The following is a 14,700-nucleotide window of genomic DNA, read 5'->3' on the forward strand; positions in this document are numbered from 1 at the left end:
TGGCCAACTGATGGGAAGAGCCGACTCATTGGAAAAGACCCTGAAGCTGGGAAAGATTGAAGGCAGGAAAAGGGGATGACAGAGGATCAGATGGTTGGATGGCATCACTCACTCAATGGGCATGAGTTTGAGCAAGCTCCGGGAGATGGTGAAGAACAAGGAATCCTGGTGTGCTGCAGTCCATGGGGTCGCAAAAAGTCAGACACAACTGAGCAACTGAACAACAACAACAAAGGAAGTACTTGATAGGATGGTGCAGAGAAAAAGAGAAGCTCTCTGGGTTCAAGAAAACTTGGATTCAACTCCTGGGTTCACATTCCAACTTCATCATTTACTGTGTTATGGGTTATGTTCTTCTCGCCCTGAACCTCAGTGTCCTCATCTGTGAAACAAGAAAAATACTATTTACTGCATTAGGCCATTATCTGAGATTAGCTGTGGAGCTAGTCATTTTAAAAGCATCCACAAAGAAGCTTAGAGCATAGTATAGCCTTGTTTCGCCCACATTGTATGCCACTACTAATTAAACATTGTTTCACAAGCCTTATGCACTAACTCGCCATTTTTATATTATGGTGGTAAAAACTGTGTTTCTGTTTTCAAAACTTTGATGACAAAAAGCCTGGCTTTCAAGAAAAGGATCCAGATGAAAAGAGTTCTGGACATAGTTTGTGTTGAGAGGGTAACAGGCGGGAAGGCCAGGGGTCTCCAAATAGAGGAAATAGGCTGCAAGCAGATATTTTTTCTCTCTCCCTTAAGCAGAGGAACCAGATATCAAATTGCCAACATCCACTGGATCATCGAAAAAGCAAGAGATTTCCAGAAAAACATCTACTTCTGCTTATTGACTATGCCAAAGCCTTTGACTGTGTGGATCACAACAAACTATGGAAGATTCTTCAACAGATGGGAATACCAGACCACCTTACCTGCCTCTTGAGAAATCTATATGCAGGTCAAGAAGCAACAGTTAGAACTGGACATGGAACAACAGAGTGGTTCCAAATAGGAAAAGGAGTATGTCAAGGCTGTATATTGTCACCCTGCTTAATTAACTTATATGCAGAGTACATCATGTGAAATGCTGGGCTGGAAGAAGCACAAGCTGGAATCAAGATTGCTGGGAGAAATATCAATAACCTCAGATATGCAGATGATACCACCCTTATGGCAGAAAGTGAAGAGGAACTAAAAAGCCTCTTGATGAAAGTGAAAGAGGAGAGTGAAAAAGTTGGCTTAAAGTTCAACATTCAGAAAACTAAGATCATGGCATCTGGTCCCATCACTTCATGGCAAATAGATGGGGAAACTGTGGAAACAGTGGCTGGTTTTATTTTGGGGGGCTCCAAAATCATTGCAGATGGTGATTGCAGCCATGAAATTAAAAGACGCTTGCTCCTTGGAAGAAAAACTATGACCAACCTAGATAGTATGTTGAAAAGCAGAGACATTACTTTGCCAACAAAGGTCCATCTAGTCAAAGCTATGGTTTTTTCAGTAGTCATGTATGGATGTGAGAGTTGGAGTATAAAGAAAGCTAGGCACTGAAGAATTGATGCTTTTGAACTGTGGTGTTGGAGAAGATTCTTGAGAGTCCCTTGGACTGCAAGGAGATCCAACCAGTCCATCCTAAAGGAAATCTGTCCTGAATATTCATTGGAAGGACTGATGCTGAAGCTGAAAATCCAATTCTTTGGCTACTGACTCATTTGGAAAGACCCTCAATCTCTCACCCCTAGATTGCTAGCTGCAATCTGACCTTACAAACTTTCTACTTAATCTGAGCCCATGTGTAGCCACATCCTTCAATGCCATGTTTACCACATGCTGAAATTCTCTCCAATCACTGGCAGCTTCAGACTGCAGTATTTCTCCAAACTTGGTCACCCCTAGATTTGTTTCTCAGCATGACATCTCTAGCTAGTATTTGTCTCTGAAAAATAATATATGTTAATTGAGTTCACTAAATAAAATGATTTGTTGAATTGTATCATGCTATTAATATCTATAATTGTAATGACATTACACATTTCTTTTCAGCATTCAGAAAATGACAATAAAAGTGAAAATTTGTGAAGAGAGGAAAGATGGAAAAAAGAAATGTATCTCACAGATTAAGCATATTCACTTTGGCTGTCTATAATTTATTTCCTACATGGCTTCTGATCTCTGTCTTAAGAGTAGAGTTTTTTATAGTCATTAAGGAAGAATTCTAAAATCTGGAGATGTAAAATTATTAATATGCAGCTGAAGTTCTCAGCTATATCACACTGCAAGATATGCAATTATAAACTAATTATTCATTAATTCAACAAACATTTTTTGGGTGAGTACCGTACCTCCTCCGCACCAAGTTACTTGTTTCTTATAAGGTAGCACACAGGGACAGCACATTCTTGGTTTAAAAGCAAGTGGCTTTCTATAAAAGAAGATTTCTTAGGTGCTAATTTATGCAGCAGAGAGATTGTAAAACCAAATGATTTTGAGCCTGGTTTTGGAGTCAGGCAGACAGGCTTATGTTTCAGCTTCAATACTCCCTGTGTGATTCCGGGTCAGTTTACTTTCCTGCCGAGGCTTCAGTCTTGTTATCTGTTCATTGTACACAATAAAACTCTCAGCTTCAGAAATCTTGAGGATGGAATGTGATCATGCACAACATCTGGAACACGGTGAACATGCTAGAATTGTTGTTGTTGTTGTTTTGGTAAACCCGGAAGAGTACTTTGCTCAGCGCAAAGTACCGCGCACAGGCTCTGGACGTGCTGGTCGCTGCTGGGAGAGGAGAGCTGAGCGCCAGCCCTGCAATCCAGTTCCCTAGCCTGCTCCTAGGGCCCATCCATTTCAAACAGCCAAAAGATACTGCAGTGACATGGTGGACCTGGAGGGTATTATGCCAAGTGAAACAGTCAGGCAGAGAAAGAAAAGTACTGTATGTTACCACTTATATGTGGAATTTAGAAGATAAAGCAAGCAAATGAATTTTTAAATAAGTAATAAAATAAAATCAGCCCAAGGATCTCACAGTGATTCTGTTCTGGATTCCAGACTTCCCATCTCACTCCCAATATAATTACCTGGAAAAAGTTCTTCTAGGGTGTCCAACTGAAATGCAGCTGACATGCAAAGTTCCCCAGGATCACACAGAGAGCCGGGGGCACAACTGGTACCATGTTGAGAAGAACTGAGAGAAGAGTGGCATCATCAGCCTGAGGATGCTGACAGCGTCACAAAACTCAGACTTGAATGCATGAGCGATTTCTTTCTCACAGTTCTAGTCCCTCATCTGAGTAAGAGAGATAAAAAATGAGAAATGTTTTCTGAGTTCCTTGTGGAAATTCAGGATGGACGAGCTTACATCAGATCACCAACCAACAAAACAGAAAGGGGGAGGTGATACATTGACTTTTTCCAGCTTGTAAATCTAATTACTATCAATTCCTATCAAGTGATCTCTCTGAAGGTGAGATTCATCTCTGTTAGGGCCCAAAACCAAGTGCTTCTCAACTGCTCTCCTGGCCCTGAGAAGAGACATTTCATTCATCAGAAGTGCTATGCATTTGATATTTAAGGGTTCCTTAAAAAGGTTGAAAGAGCATTGTCTATCATTGGTATATCCACCTTAGATATCTCACAAGTATCAAGAAGTTAGAGTGAATGTTTATTTCTGATTTTTTTTAATTAAGGAAAAATTACTGTAGTGTATGAATAGAGAAAAGAGGGGAAATGATTATAGCTGTTTTGTTTTTTTTTTAAAAAAACAGCTAGTTATAGAATATCCAAATTTGTCAAAGGGATATATTGGGTGGGTTTTAATTTATTTATTTATTGGAAGGTAATAGGGGATTCAACATTGTTTTTGAAATGATGTTGCTAATCCAGCTCTCCCAATTCTCTCCTAAAAAGTGAAGTGAAATGAAGTGAAATTCATTCAGTCGTGTCCAACTCTTTGCGACCCCATACAGTCCATGGAATTCTCCAGGCCAGAATACTGGAACGGGTATCCTTTCCCTTCTCCAGGGGATCTTCTCAACCCAGGGATCAAACCCAGGTCTCCCACATTGCAGGCGGATTCTTTACCAGCTGAGCCACCAGGGAAGCCCAATTCTCTTCTGAAGAGATTTTTATTCCCGTCACAAGATTAAAGTGCCGCATTCGCCACGAGGTGGCGGTAACATGCTATCCACAGACCTGCCCATGCCTGGGTCAGCTAGGGCAGGAAGAGCTGGAATGGAAGCCTTCACAAACAGCAACTGCTGTGGCCATTCTGTTTCCCGAACTAATAAACCCTTTAGAAGGGTAAAACTCAGTGAAGACTTACGCATAGCCCTTTTGATAAGATACTCTTGATAAATTGGGACATCTGCAATAGATTTCTTCCACTAGCAAAACTGACTTTCTACATCTTGGCCTAACTGACCATGTCAGAAGTCAGTAGGCTGAAAAAACACATTCAAAAGAAGAAGTCAGTAGGCTGAGATTCCCCTCTCCCCCACGAGAGAATACTGAGTTTATTAGTATCTGGCACTAGGATTCTATATCTGAGTTGAAGAAACAACTCCCACTTATAATCTATGGCTGGTAATCCTAGGGTAAATGCTAGCATCCTAGCCCTAAAATTGTCTAAGTGTTTGCTTTCTTTGAAGACTGATATGACTGGTCCCTGTGTAGCTATGGAGCAGAGGAGGTCCATAGGGTATAGCAGGGGGTGACCTCTACCCAGGGTAATACCTTGCCCCTTAGGGTAAGGCTGAGAGCCCAGGCTGAATATCAGAAGCACTTGAGTAGCTTTGTGAAAATTCTAAAGCTCTGTAATACGGCCTGCAGTTTGTTTTAAAAAACCTTTCCTGGCAGGTTGATGCACAGTCAGGGTTGGAGAAAAAAAATAGAAGTGGAGCCAGGCTTCCTGCAAGACTTGTTCTGTAGTCAGAGGGTGCTGACTGTTCTTCCAGCACCTAGCCACCTTGTTTCCCGTTCACACTGGGTTCACACAAGTCCTGATTTTAAGTACCTCCACCTTGGCCTGAAATGTTACAGTATTGAAGGCAGACTTGACAGCTCAGCTGTTCATTCATGAGCAGCTGGATATCCTTTTCTTATTTTTGGCATAATAATAGTAATATAACACTTCACATTAATCAAACAGTTACATGTATTCTAACCATCACATGAGATAGGAACTATTATCCCTATTTCACAGATCAAAGAACTGAGGCTTAGACAGAAGTCTGGGATACACTACAGAGCTCAGAAATACAGAATCATGACCAGAACCCAGTTGTTTAAAACCAAAGCTTCTGTCCAGCCAAACCTCCTTCATAACACATGTTTCTGTTAGCTATGATGGAAAGCCTCATGGAAGAACCTGATTGATAACTATAACTAAACACACACGTTAAACAAAATCTAATGAAATCTGTAAGTAATAATGGTGGAAGTGTAATAACCCTTATATTATTTCTAGTTCTAGCAGGAAATGGGCTTCCCAGGTGGCACTAATGGTAAAGAACCCGGCTACCAATGCAGGAGACATAAGAGATGTGGGTTTGATCCCTGGATCAGAAGATCCCCTGGAGGAGGGCATGGCAACCCACTCCAGTATTCTTGCCTAGAGAATCCCATGGAGAGCCACAGTCACAAAGAGTCAGAGGCTGCTGAATCAAGTTAGCATGCACACACGCACACTAGCAGGAAACAGATTCTATTTCCAAGCTGAATTACTGAGAAGACTTCAATAGATTATAAAGTTGTGGACAGCATTTTTTTAAAAAACAGCAAACAAGAAGTGGTCTACTACCCTGCAGTTAGTAGGGGGAAGAGATGTTTATGGAACCGAGAAGGAGGGGGGAGCTACACAGAGGGGCTTCCTGGACTGTAGCTCTGACCTTTGGTAGCAGGACCCACAGGGAGGCACCTGGGGAATAAACCCTCAACCTGACTCTGCCTTTCTTCTGCTTATGATCCCCACTTGGCCAAATCCCAACCAGAGGGCAAGAGAGTCCTTCAACTAATCCAGCTAGTGAGCCTTCCCTGAGGACAGAGGAGGGGGAGGGGGAACCTTGGAGAGTAAACAGTTTGTACCTGGAAGATTTGTATGAACTTAAACTATGTCTGTAGGCATTCAGTTGAAAAATAAGAAGTATTACACTCCAAAAAGTGATTAGCAATAAAAAATAAATAGAATTACCCTAGTAACGACCTATTACAAGGTGCATATTAATTACATTATCTTTAAAACACTCCTTCAAGACATGCCTCGTTTTCTGGAGCTCTGAAAAATGTGATAACTTGGTCAATGTTTATGGCTAGTACTCAGCCAAGCCAAACTTATGATTTGCTTTTCCCTCTAAAACACTGAAAATGAACCAAACTGAAAATGGAGAAGGCACTGGCAAACCACTTCAGTATTCTTGCCTTTAGAACCCTATGAACAGTATGAAAAGGCAAAAAGATATGACACAAAAGATGAACTCCCCAGGTCGGTATGTGCCCAACATGCTACTGGAGAAGACTGGAGAAATAACACCAGAAAGAATGAAGAAATGAAGCCAAAGCAAAAACAAAGCCCAGTTGTTGATGTTACTGGTGATGGAAATAAAGTCTGATGCTGTAAAGAACAATATTGCATAGGAACCTAGAATGTTAGGTCCATGAATCAAGGCAAATTGGAAGTGGTCAAACAGGAGATGGCAAGACTGACCATTGACATTTTAGGAATCAGTGAGCTAAAGTGGACTGGAATGGGTGAATTTTACTCAGATGACCATTATACCTACTACTGTGGGCAGGAATCCCTTAGAAGAAATGGAGTAGCCATCATAGTCAACAAGAGTCCAAAATGCAGTACTTAAGAGCAACCTCAAAAACAACAGAAGGATCTCTGTTCATTTCCAAGGCAAACCATTCAATATCACAGTAATCCAAGTCTATGCCCCAGTCAGTAATGCTGAAGGATCTGAAGTTGAATGGTTCTATGAAGACCTACAAGACCTTCTAGAACTAACACCCCCAAAAGATGTCCTTTTCATTAGAGGGAACTTGAATGCAAAAGTAGGAAGTCAAGAGATACCTGGAATAACAGGAAAATTTGGCCTCGGAATACAAAATGAATCAGGGCAAAGGCTAATAGAGTTTTGCCAAGAGAATGCACTGGTCATAGCAAACACCCTCTTCCAACAACACAAGAGAAGACTCTACACATGGACATCACCAGATGATAAACACCAAAATCAGATTGATTATATTCTTTGCAGCCAAAGATGGAGAAGTTCTATACAGTCAGCAAAAAGAAGACTGGGAGCTGACTATGGCTCAGACCATGAACACCTTATTGCAAAATTCAGGCTTAAATTGAAGAGAGTAAGGAAAACCACTAGACCATTCAGTTATCACCTAAATCAAATCCCTTATGATTATACAGTGGAAGTGACAAATAGATTCAAGGGATTAGATCTGATAGACAGAGTGCCTGAAGAACTATGGACAGAGGTTCATAACATTGTACAGCTGTAGAGATCAATACCACCCCCAAGAAAAAGAAATGAAAAAAGGCAAAATGATTGTCTGAGGAGGCCTTACAAATAGCTGAGAAAAGAAGAGAAGCAAAAGGCAAAGGAGAAAAGGAAAGATGTATCCATTTGAATGCAGAATCCAAAGACGAGCAAGGAGAGATAAGAAAGCCTTCCTCATTGATCAGTGCAAAGAAACAAAGGGAAACAATAGCATGGGAAAAACTAGAGATCTTGTCAATAAAATTAGTGATACCAAGGGAACATTTCATGAAAGATGGGCACAATAAAGGACAGAAATGGTATGGACCTAACAGAAGCAGAAGATATTAGGAAGAGGTGGCAAGAATGCACAGAAGAACTATACAAAAAAGATCTTCATGACCCAGAAAACCATGATGGTATGATCACTCACCTAGAGCCAGACATCCTGGAATGTCAAGTAAAGTGGGCCTTAGGAAGCATCACTGCAAACAAAGCTAGTGGAGGTCATGGAATTCCAGTTGAGCTATTTCAAGTCCTAAAAGATGATGTTGTGAAAGTGCTGCACTCCATATGTCAGCAAATTTGGAAAACTCAGCAGTGGCCATAGGGCTGGAAAAAGTCAGTTTTCATTGCAATGCCAAAGGATGTTCAAACTACCACACAATTACACTCATGTCACATGCTAGCAAAGTAATGTTCAAAATTCTCCAAGCAAGGCTTCAACAGTCTGTGAACCATGAACTTCCAGATATTCAAGCTGGATTTGGAAAAGGTGGAGGAACCAGAGATCAAATTGCCAATATCTGCTGAATCATTGATAAAGCAAGAGAGTTCCAGAAAAACATCCACTTCTGCTTTATTGACTATGCCAAAGCCTTTGACTGTGTGGATCACAACAGACTGGAAAATTCTTCAAGAGATGAGAATACCAGACCACCTTACCTGCCTCCTGAGAAATCTGTACGCACATAAGAAGCAACAGTTAGAATTGGACGTGGAACAACAGACTGCTTCCAGATAGGGAAAGGAGTATGTCAAGGCTGTATATTGTCACCCTGCTTAATTAACTTATATGCTTGTTTAACTTGTGAAATGCTGGGCTTCATGAAGCACAAGCTGGAATCAAGATTGCTGGGAGAAATATCAATAACCTCAGATATACAGATGACATAACTCTGATGGCAGAAAGCGAAGAATAACTAAAGAGCCTCTTGATGAAAGTGAAAGAGGAGAGTGAAAAAGTTGGCTTAAAACTCAATATTCAGAAGACTAAGATCATGGCATCTGGTCCCATCACTTCATGGCAAATAGATGGGGAAACCGTGTAAACAGTGACAGACTTTATTTTGGGGGCTCACAAATCACTGCAGGTGGTGACTGCAGCCATGAAATTAAAAGATGCTTACTCCTTGGAAGAAAAGCTATGACCAACCTAGTCAGCATATTAAAAAGCAGAGACAGGGGAGGAGCCAAGATGGCGGAGGAATAGGACGGGGAGACCACTTCCTCCCCTACAAATTCATTGAAAGAACAATTGAACGCAGAGCAAACTTCACAAAACAACTTCTGATTGCTAGCTGAGGTCATCAGGTGCCCAGAAAAGCAGCCTATCCTCTTTGAAAGGAGGTAGGACAAAATATAAAAGATAAAAAGAGAGACAAAAGAGCTAAGGACGGAGATCCATCCAGGGGAGGGAGTCTTAATAGAGGAAGTTTCCAAACGCCAGGAAACCCTCGCACTGGTGGGTCTGGGGTAAGTTTTTGAATCTCGGAGGGCAACCTAACTGGGAGGGGAAGAATAAATAAAACCCACAGATTATGTGCCTAAAAGCAACTCCCAGCAGAAAAGTACCCCAGATGCCCGCATCTGCCACCAGCAAGTGGGGGCGGAACAGAGAGGAGCGGCGGCATTGCTTAGGCTAAGGACCGGGCCTGAATGCCCTGAGGGCAATCGGAGGGAGCTTTTGTGAGTTACCAACTTAAACTGTGGGACAGCAAAAGAGAGAGAAAATTAACCAGCCCGAACACACTGCCGGCCGTTTGCAGAACAAAGGGCCTGAGCAAGTCCAGAGAAGAGCTCACAGGCTGCGGACCAGCCCAGCCCGGCCGGAGGCAGGAGGCAGGGGAGAGGGGAAAGGGGCAGGCTCGGCCCCAAGGACCTCATCCCCCACCGCACTGCAAACAGGCCTCCAGTTTCTAACCAAAGACCTCCTGAGATTCTGGATGGTTGACATCCGCCAGAAGGGTCGCGGGGAGACACAGGGCGCACGCACCCGACTGGCGCGGGTGGAAACTGAGGCTGGGACCGCGGAGGGGAGAAGGCACACTGCACCCGACTGGCGCGGGCGAAAACTGAGGCTGGCACCCCGGAGGGGAGAAGGCGCGCTGCACCCAGGGAGAGAGTGCTCTTCAAGCTCCTGGCTGCCTGAGCTGCTCCGGCCGGGGAAGGCACAAAACGCAGGCGCAGCCGAGTCCGCGCTTTTGTGGAACACCCGAGGGCTGGAACCATGCACAGCACAGGGTATGCTCCATATAGAGCAGCTGGGAGCCTGAGCAGCTTAGACGGGGAAAGCAGCACCAGCCCCTCCCCGCAGCGCGACGGAACTAGCTACCTGAATAAGAGACCACCTCCGCCCGCCTGTGTCAGGGCGGAAATGAGGCACTGAAAAGACCGGCAAACAGAAGCCAAATAAACAAAGGGAACCACTTCAGAAGGGACAAGTACAACAGATTAAAATCCATGCAGGTAACACCGACTACACCAGAAGGGGCCTCTAGATATCCAGAATTGTAAGCTGGAACGAGGAGCTATCTGAAACTGAACCAAACCCACACTGACTGCAACAGCTCCAGAGAAATTCCTAGATATATTTTTACCTTTTTTTTTTAATTAAAAAATTTTTTTCTTTTTTCACTTTTGTTTTCTTTTAAAAATTCCCTATTACTCCCCCAATACTCCTTAACTTTCATTTTCATAGATGTTTACAATTTTTTTTAATTAGGAAAAATTTTTTTCTTGTTTTTTTTCTTTTTCTCTTCTTTTTTCTTTTTCTCTTATTCCCTTTTAAAGTCCTCTATTACTCCTCTACTACTCCTTAATTTTCATTTCCATTTCACTATAAACTTGCAAAAAAAAAAAAAAAAAAAGAGAAGCCCTATTTTTAAACCAAACTTCATATATATTTCTAAAATTTTTTGTGTTTTTGTTTTTAACATTGTATTTTTAAGAGTCTAACCTCTACTCTAGATTTTTAATCTTTGTTTTTCAGAATATGATATAAATTGTGGACATTTAAGAATCCAATATTCAGTTCCCATTTTTATTCAGGACTGTGTTGATTACTCTCTCCCAATCTTGACTCTCTGTTTTCTACCCCAGAACACCTCTATTTCCTCCTTTCCCCTTCTTTTCCCAATCCAATTCTGTGAATCTTTGTGGCTGTCTGGGTTATGGAGAACACTTAGGGAACAGAGAACTGCGTAGATCTGTCTCTCTCCTCTTGAGTCCCCCTTTTTCTCCTCCTGCTCATCTCTATCTCCGTCCTCCCTCTCCACTTTTTCATGTAACTCTGTGAACCTCTCTGGGTGTCCCTCACGGGGGAGAATCTTTTCACCATTAACCTAGAAGTTTTATTATCAGTGCTGTATAGTTGGAGAAGTCTTGAGACTACTGGAAGAATAAAACTGAAATCCAGAGGCAGGAGACTTAAGCCCAAAACCTGAGAACACCAGAAAACTCCTGACTACAGGGAACATTAAGTAATAAGAGACCGTCCAAAAGCCTCCATACCTACACTGAAACCAACCACCACCCAAGAGCCAATAAGTTTCAGAGCAAGACATACCACGCAAATTCTCCAGCAATGCAGGAACATAGCCCTGAACGTCAACACACAGGCTACCCAAAGTCACACCTAACACATAGACCCATCTCAAAACTCATTACTGGGCACTCCATTGCACTCCAGAGACAAGAAATCTAGTTCCACACACCAGAACACTGACACAAGCTTCCCTAACCAGGAAACCTTGACAAGCCAAACGTCCAACCCCACCCACTGGGTAAAACCTCCACAATAAAAAGGAACGCCAGACCTCCAGAATACAAAAAGCCCACTCCAGGAACAGCAATCTAAACAAGATGAAAAGGCAGAGAAATACCCAGAAGGTAAAGGAACATGAAAAATGCCCACCAAGTCTAACAAAAGAGGAGGAGATAGGGAATCTACCTGAAAAAGAATTTAGAAAAGAATTTAGAATAATGATAATAAAAATGATCCAAAATCTTGAAAACAAAATGGAGTTACAGATAAATAGCCTGGAGACAAAGATTGAGAAGATGCAAGAAATGTTTAATAAAGACCTAGAAGAAATAAAAAAGAGTCAATTAAAAATGAATAATGCAATAAATGAGATCAAAAACACTCTGGAGGGAACCAAGAGTAGAATAATGGAGACAGAAGATAGGATAAGTGAGGTAGAAGGTAAAATGGTGGAAATAAATGAAGCAGAGAGGAACAAAGAAAAAAGAATCAAAAGAAATGAGGACAACCTCAGGGCCCTCTGGGACAATGTGAAACGCCCCAACATTAGAATCATAGGAGCCCCAGAAAAAGAAGACAAAAAGAAAGGGCATGAGAAAATACTCGAGGAGGTAATAGCTGAAAATTTCCCTAAAATGGGGAAGGAAATAGCCACCCAAGTCCAAGAAACCCAGAGAGTCCCAAACAGGATAAACCCAAGGCAAAACACCCCAAGACACATATTAGTCAAATTAACAAAGATCAAACACAAAGAACAAATATTAAAAGCAGCAAGGGAAAGCCCAGGACCAGATGGCTTCACAGCTGAATTCTACCAAAAATTTAGAGAAGAGCTAACACCTATCTTACTCAAACTCTTCCAGAAAATTGCAGATGAAGGTAAGCTTCCAAACTCATTCTATGAGGCCACCATCACCCTTATCCCAAAACCAGACAAAGATGCCACAAAAAAAGCAAACTACAGGCCAATATCACTGGTGAACATAGATGCAAAAATCCTTAACAAAATTCTAGCAAACAGAATCCAACAACATATTAAAAAAATCATACACCACGACCAAGTGGGCTTTATCCCAGGAATGCAAGGATTCTTTAATATCCACAAATCAATCAATGTAATACACCACATTAACAAATTGAAAGATAAAAACCATATGCTTATCTCAATAGATGCAGAGAAAGCCTTTGACAAAATTCAACACCCATTTATGATTAAAACTCTCCAAAAAGCAGGAATAGAAGGAACATACCTCAACATAATAAAAGCTATATATGATAAACCCACAGCAAGCATCACCCTCAATGGTGAAACATTGAAAGCATTTCCCCTGAAATCAGGAACAAGACAAGGGTGCCCACTCTCACCACTACTATTCAACATAGTGTTGGAAGTTTTGGCCACAGCAATCAGAGCAGAAAAAGAAGAAAAAGGAATCCAGATAGGAAAAGAAGAAGTGAAACTCTCACTGTTTGCAGATGACATGATCCTCTACATAGAAAACCCTAAAGACTCTACCAGAAAATTACTAGAGCTAATCAATGAATATAGTAAAGTTGCAGGATATAAAATTAACACACAGAAATCCCTTGCATTCCTATATACTAACAATGAAAAAACAGAAAGAGAAATTAAGGAAACAATACCATTCACCATTGCAACAAAAAGAATAAAATACTTAGGAGTATATCTACCTAAAGAAACAAAAGACTTATACATAGAAAACTATAAAACACTGATGAAAGAAATCAAAGAGGACACAAACAGATGGAGAAACATACCGTGTTCATGGATTGGAAGAATCAATATTGTCAAAATGGCTATTCTACCCAAAGCAATCTATAGATTCAATGCAATCCCTATCAAGCTACCAATGGTATTTTTCACAGAACTAGAACAAATAATTTCACAATTTGTATGGAAATACAAAAAACCTCGAATAGCCAAAGTAATCTTGAGAAAGAAGAATGGAACTGGAGGAATCAACCTGCCTGACTTCAGACTCTACTACAAAGCCACAGTCATCAAGACAGTATGGTACTGGCACAAAGACAGAAATATAGATCAATGGAACAGAATAGAAAGCCCAGAGATAAATCCACGAACCTATGGACACCTTATCTTTGACAAAGGAGGCAAGGATATACAATGGAAAAAAGACAACCTCTTTAACAAGTGGTGCTGGGAAAACTGGTCAACCACTTGTAAAAGAATGAAACTAGAACACTTTCTAACACCATGCACAAAAATAAACTCAAAATGGATTAAAGATCTAAATGTAAGACCAGAAACTATGAAACTCCTAGAGGAGAACATAGGCAAAACACTCTCCAACATAAATCACAGCAAGATCCTCTATGACCCACCTCCCAGAATATTGGAAATAAAAGCAAAACTAAACAAATGGGACCTAATGAAACTTAAAAGCTTTTGCACAACAAAGGAAACTATAAGTAAGGTGAAAAGACAGCCCTCAGATTGGGAGAAAATAATAGCAAATGAAGCAATAGACAAAGGATTAATCTCAAAAATATACAAGCAACTCCTGAAGCTCAATTCCAGAAAAATAAATGACCCAATTCAAAAATGGGCCAAAGAACTAAACAGACATTTCTCCAAAGAAGACATACAGATGGCTAACAAACACATGAAAAGATGCTCAACATCACTCATTATTAGAGAAATGCAAATCAAAACCACAATGAGGTACCATTACTCGCCAGTCAGGATGGCTGCTATCCAAAAGTCTACAAGCAATAAATGCTGGAGAGGGTGTGGAGAAAAGGGAACCCTCTTACACTGTTGGTGGGAATGCAAACTAGTACAGCCGCTATGGAAAATAGTGTGGAGATTTCTTAAAAAACTGGAAATAGAACTGCCATATGACCCAGCAATCCCACTTCTGGGCATACACACTGAGGAAACCAGATCTGAAAGAGACAGGTGCACCCCAATGTTCATCGCAGCACTGTTTATAATAGCCAGGACATGGAAGCAACCTAGATGCCCATCAGCAGATGAATGGATAAGGAAGCTGTGGTACATATACACCATGGAATATTACTCAGCCATTAAAAAGAATTCATTTGAACCAGTCCTAATGAGATGGATGAAACTGGAGCCCCTTATACAGAGTGAAGTAAGCCAGAAAGATAAAGAACATTACAGCA

Source organism: Cervus elaphus, chromosome 17 (genome assembly GCF_910594005.1).
Source record: "Cervus elaphus chromosome 17, mCerEla1.1, whole genome shotgun sequence".
NCBI classification, from domain to species: Eukaryota; Metazoa; Chordata; class Mammalia; order Artiodactyla; family Cervidae; genus Cervus; species Cervus elaphus.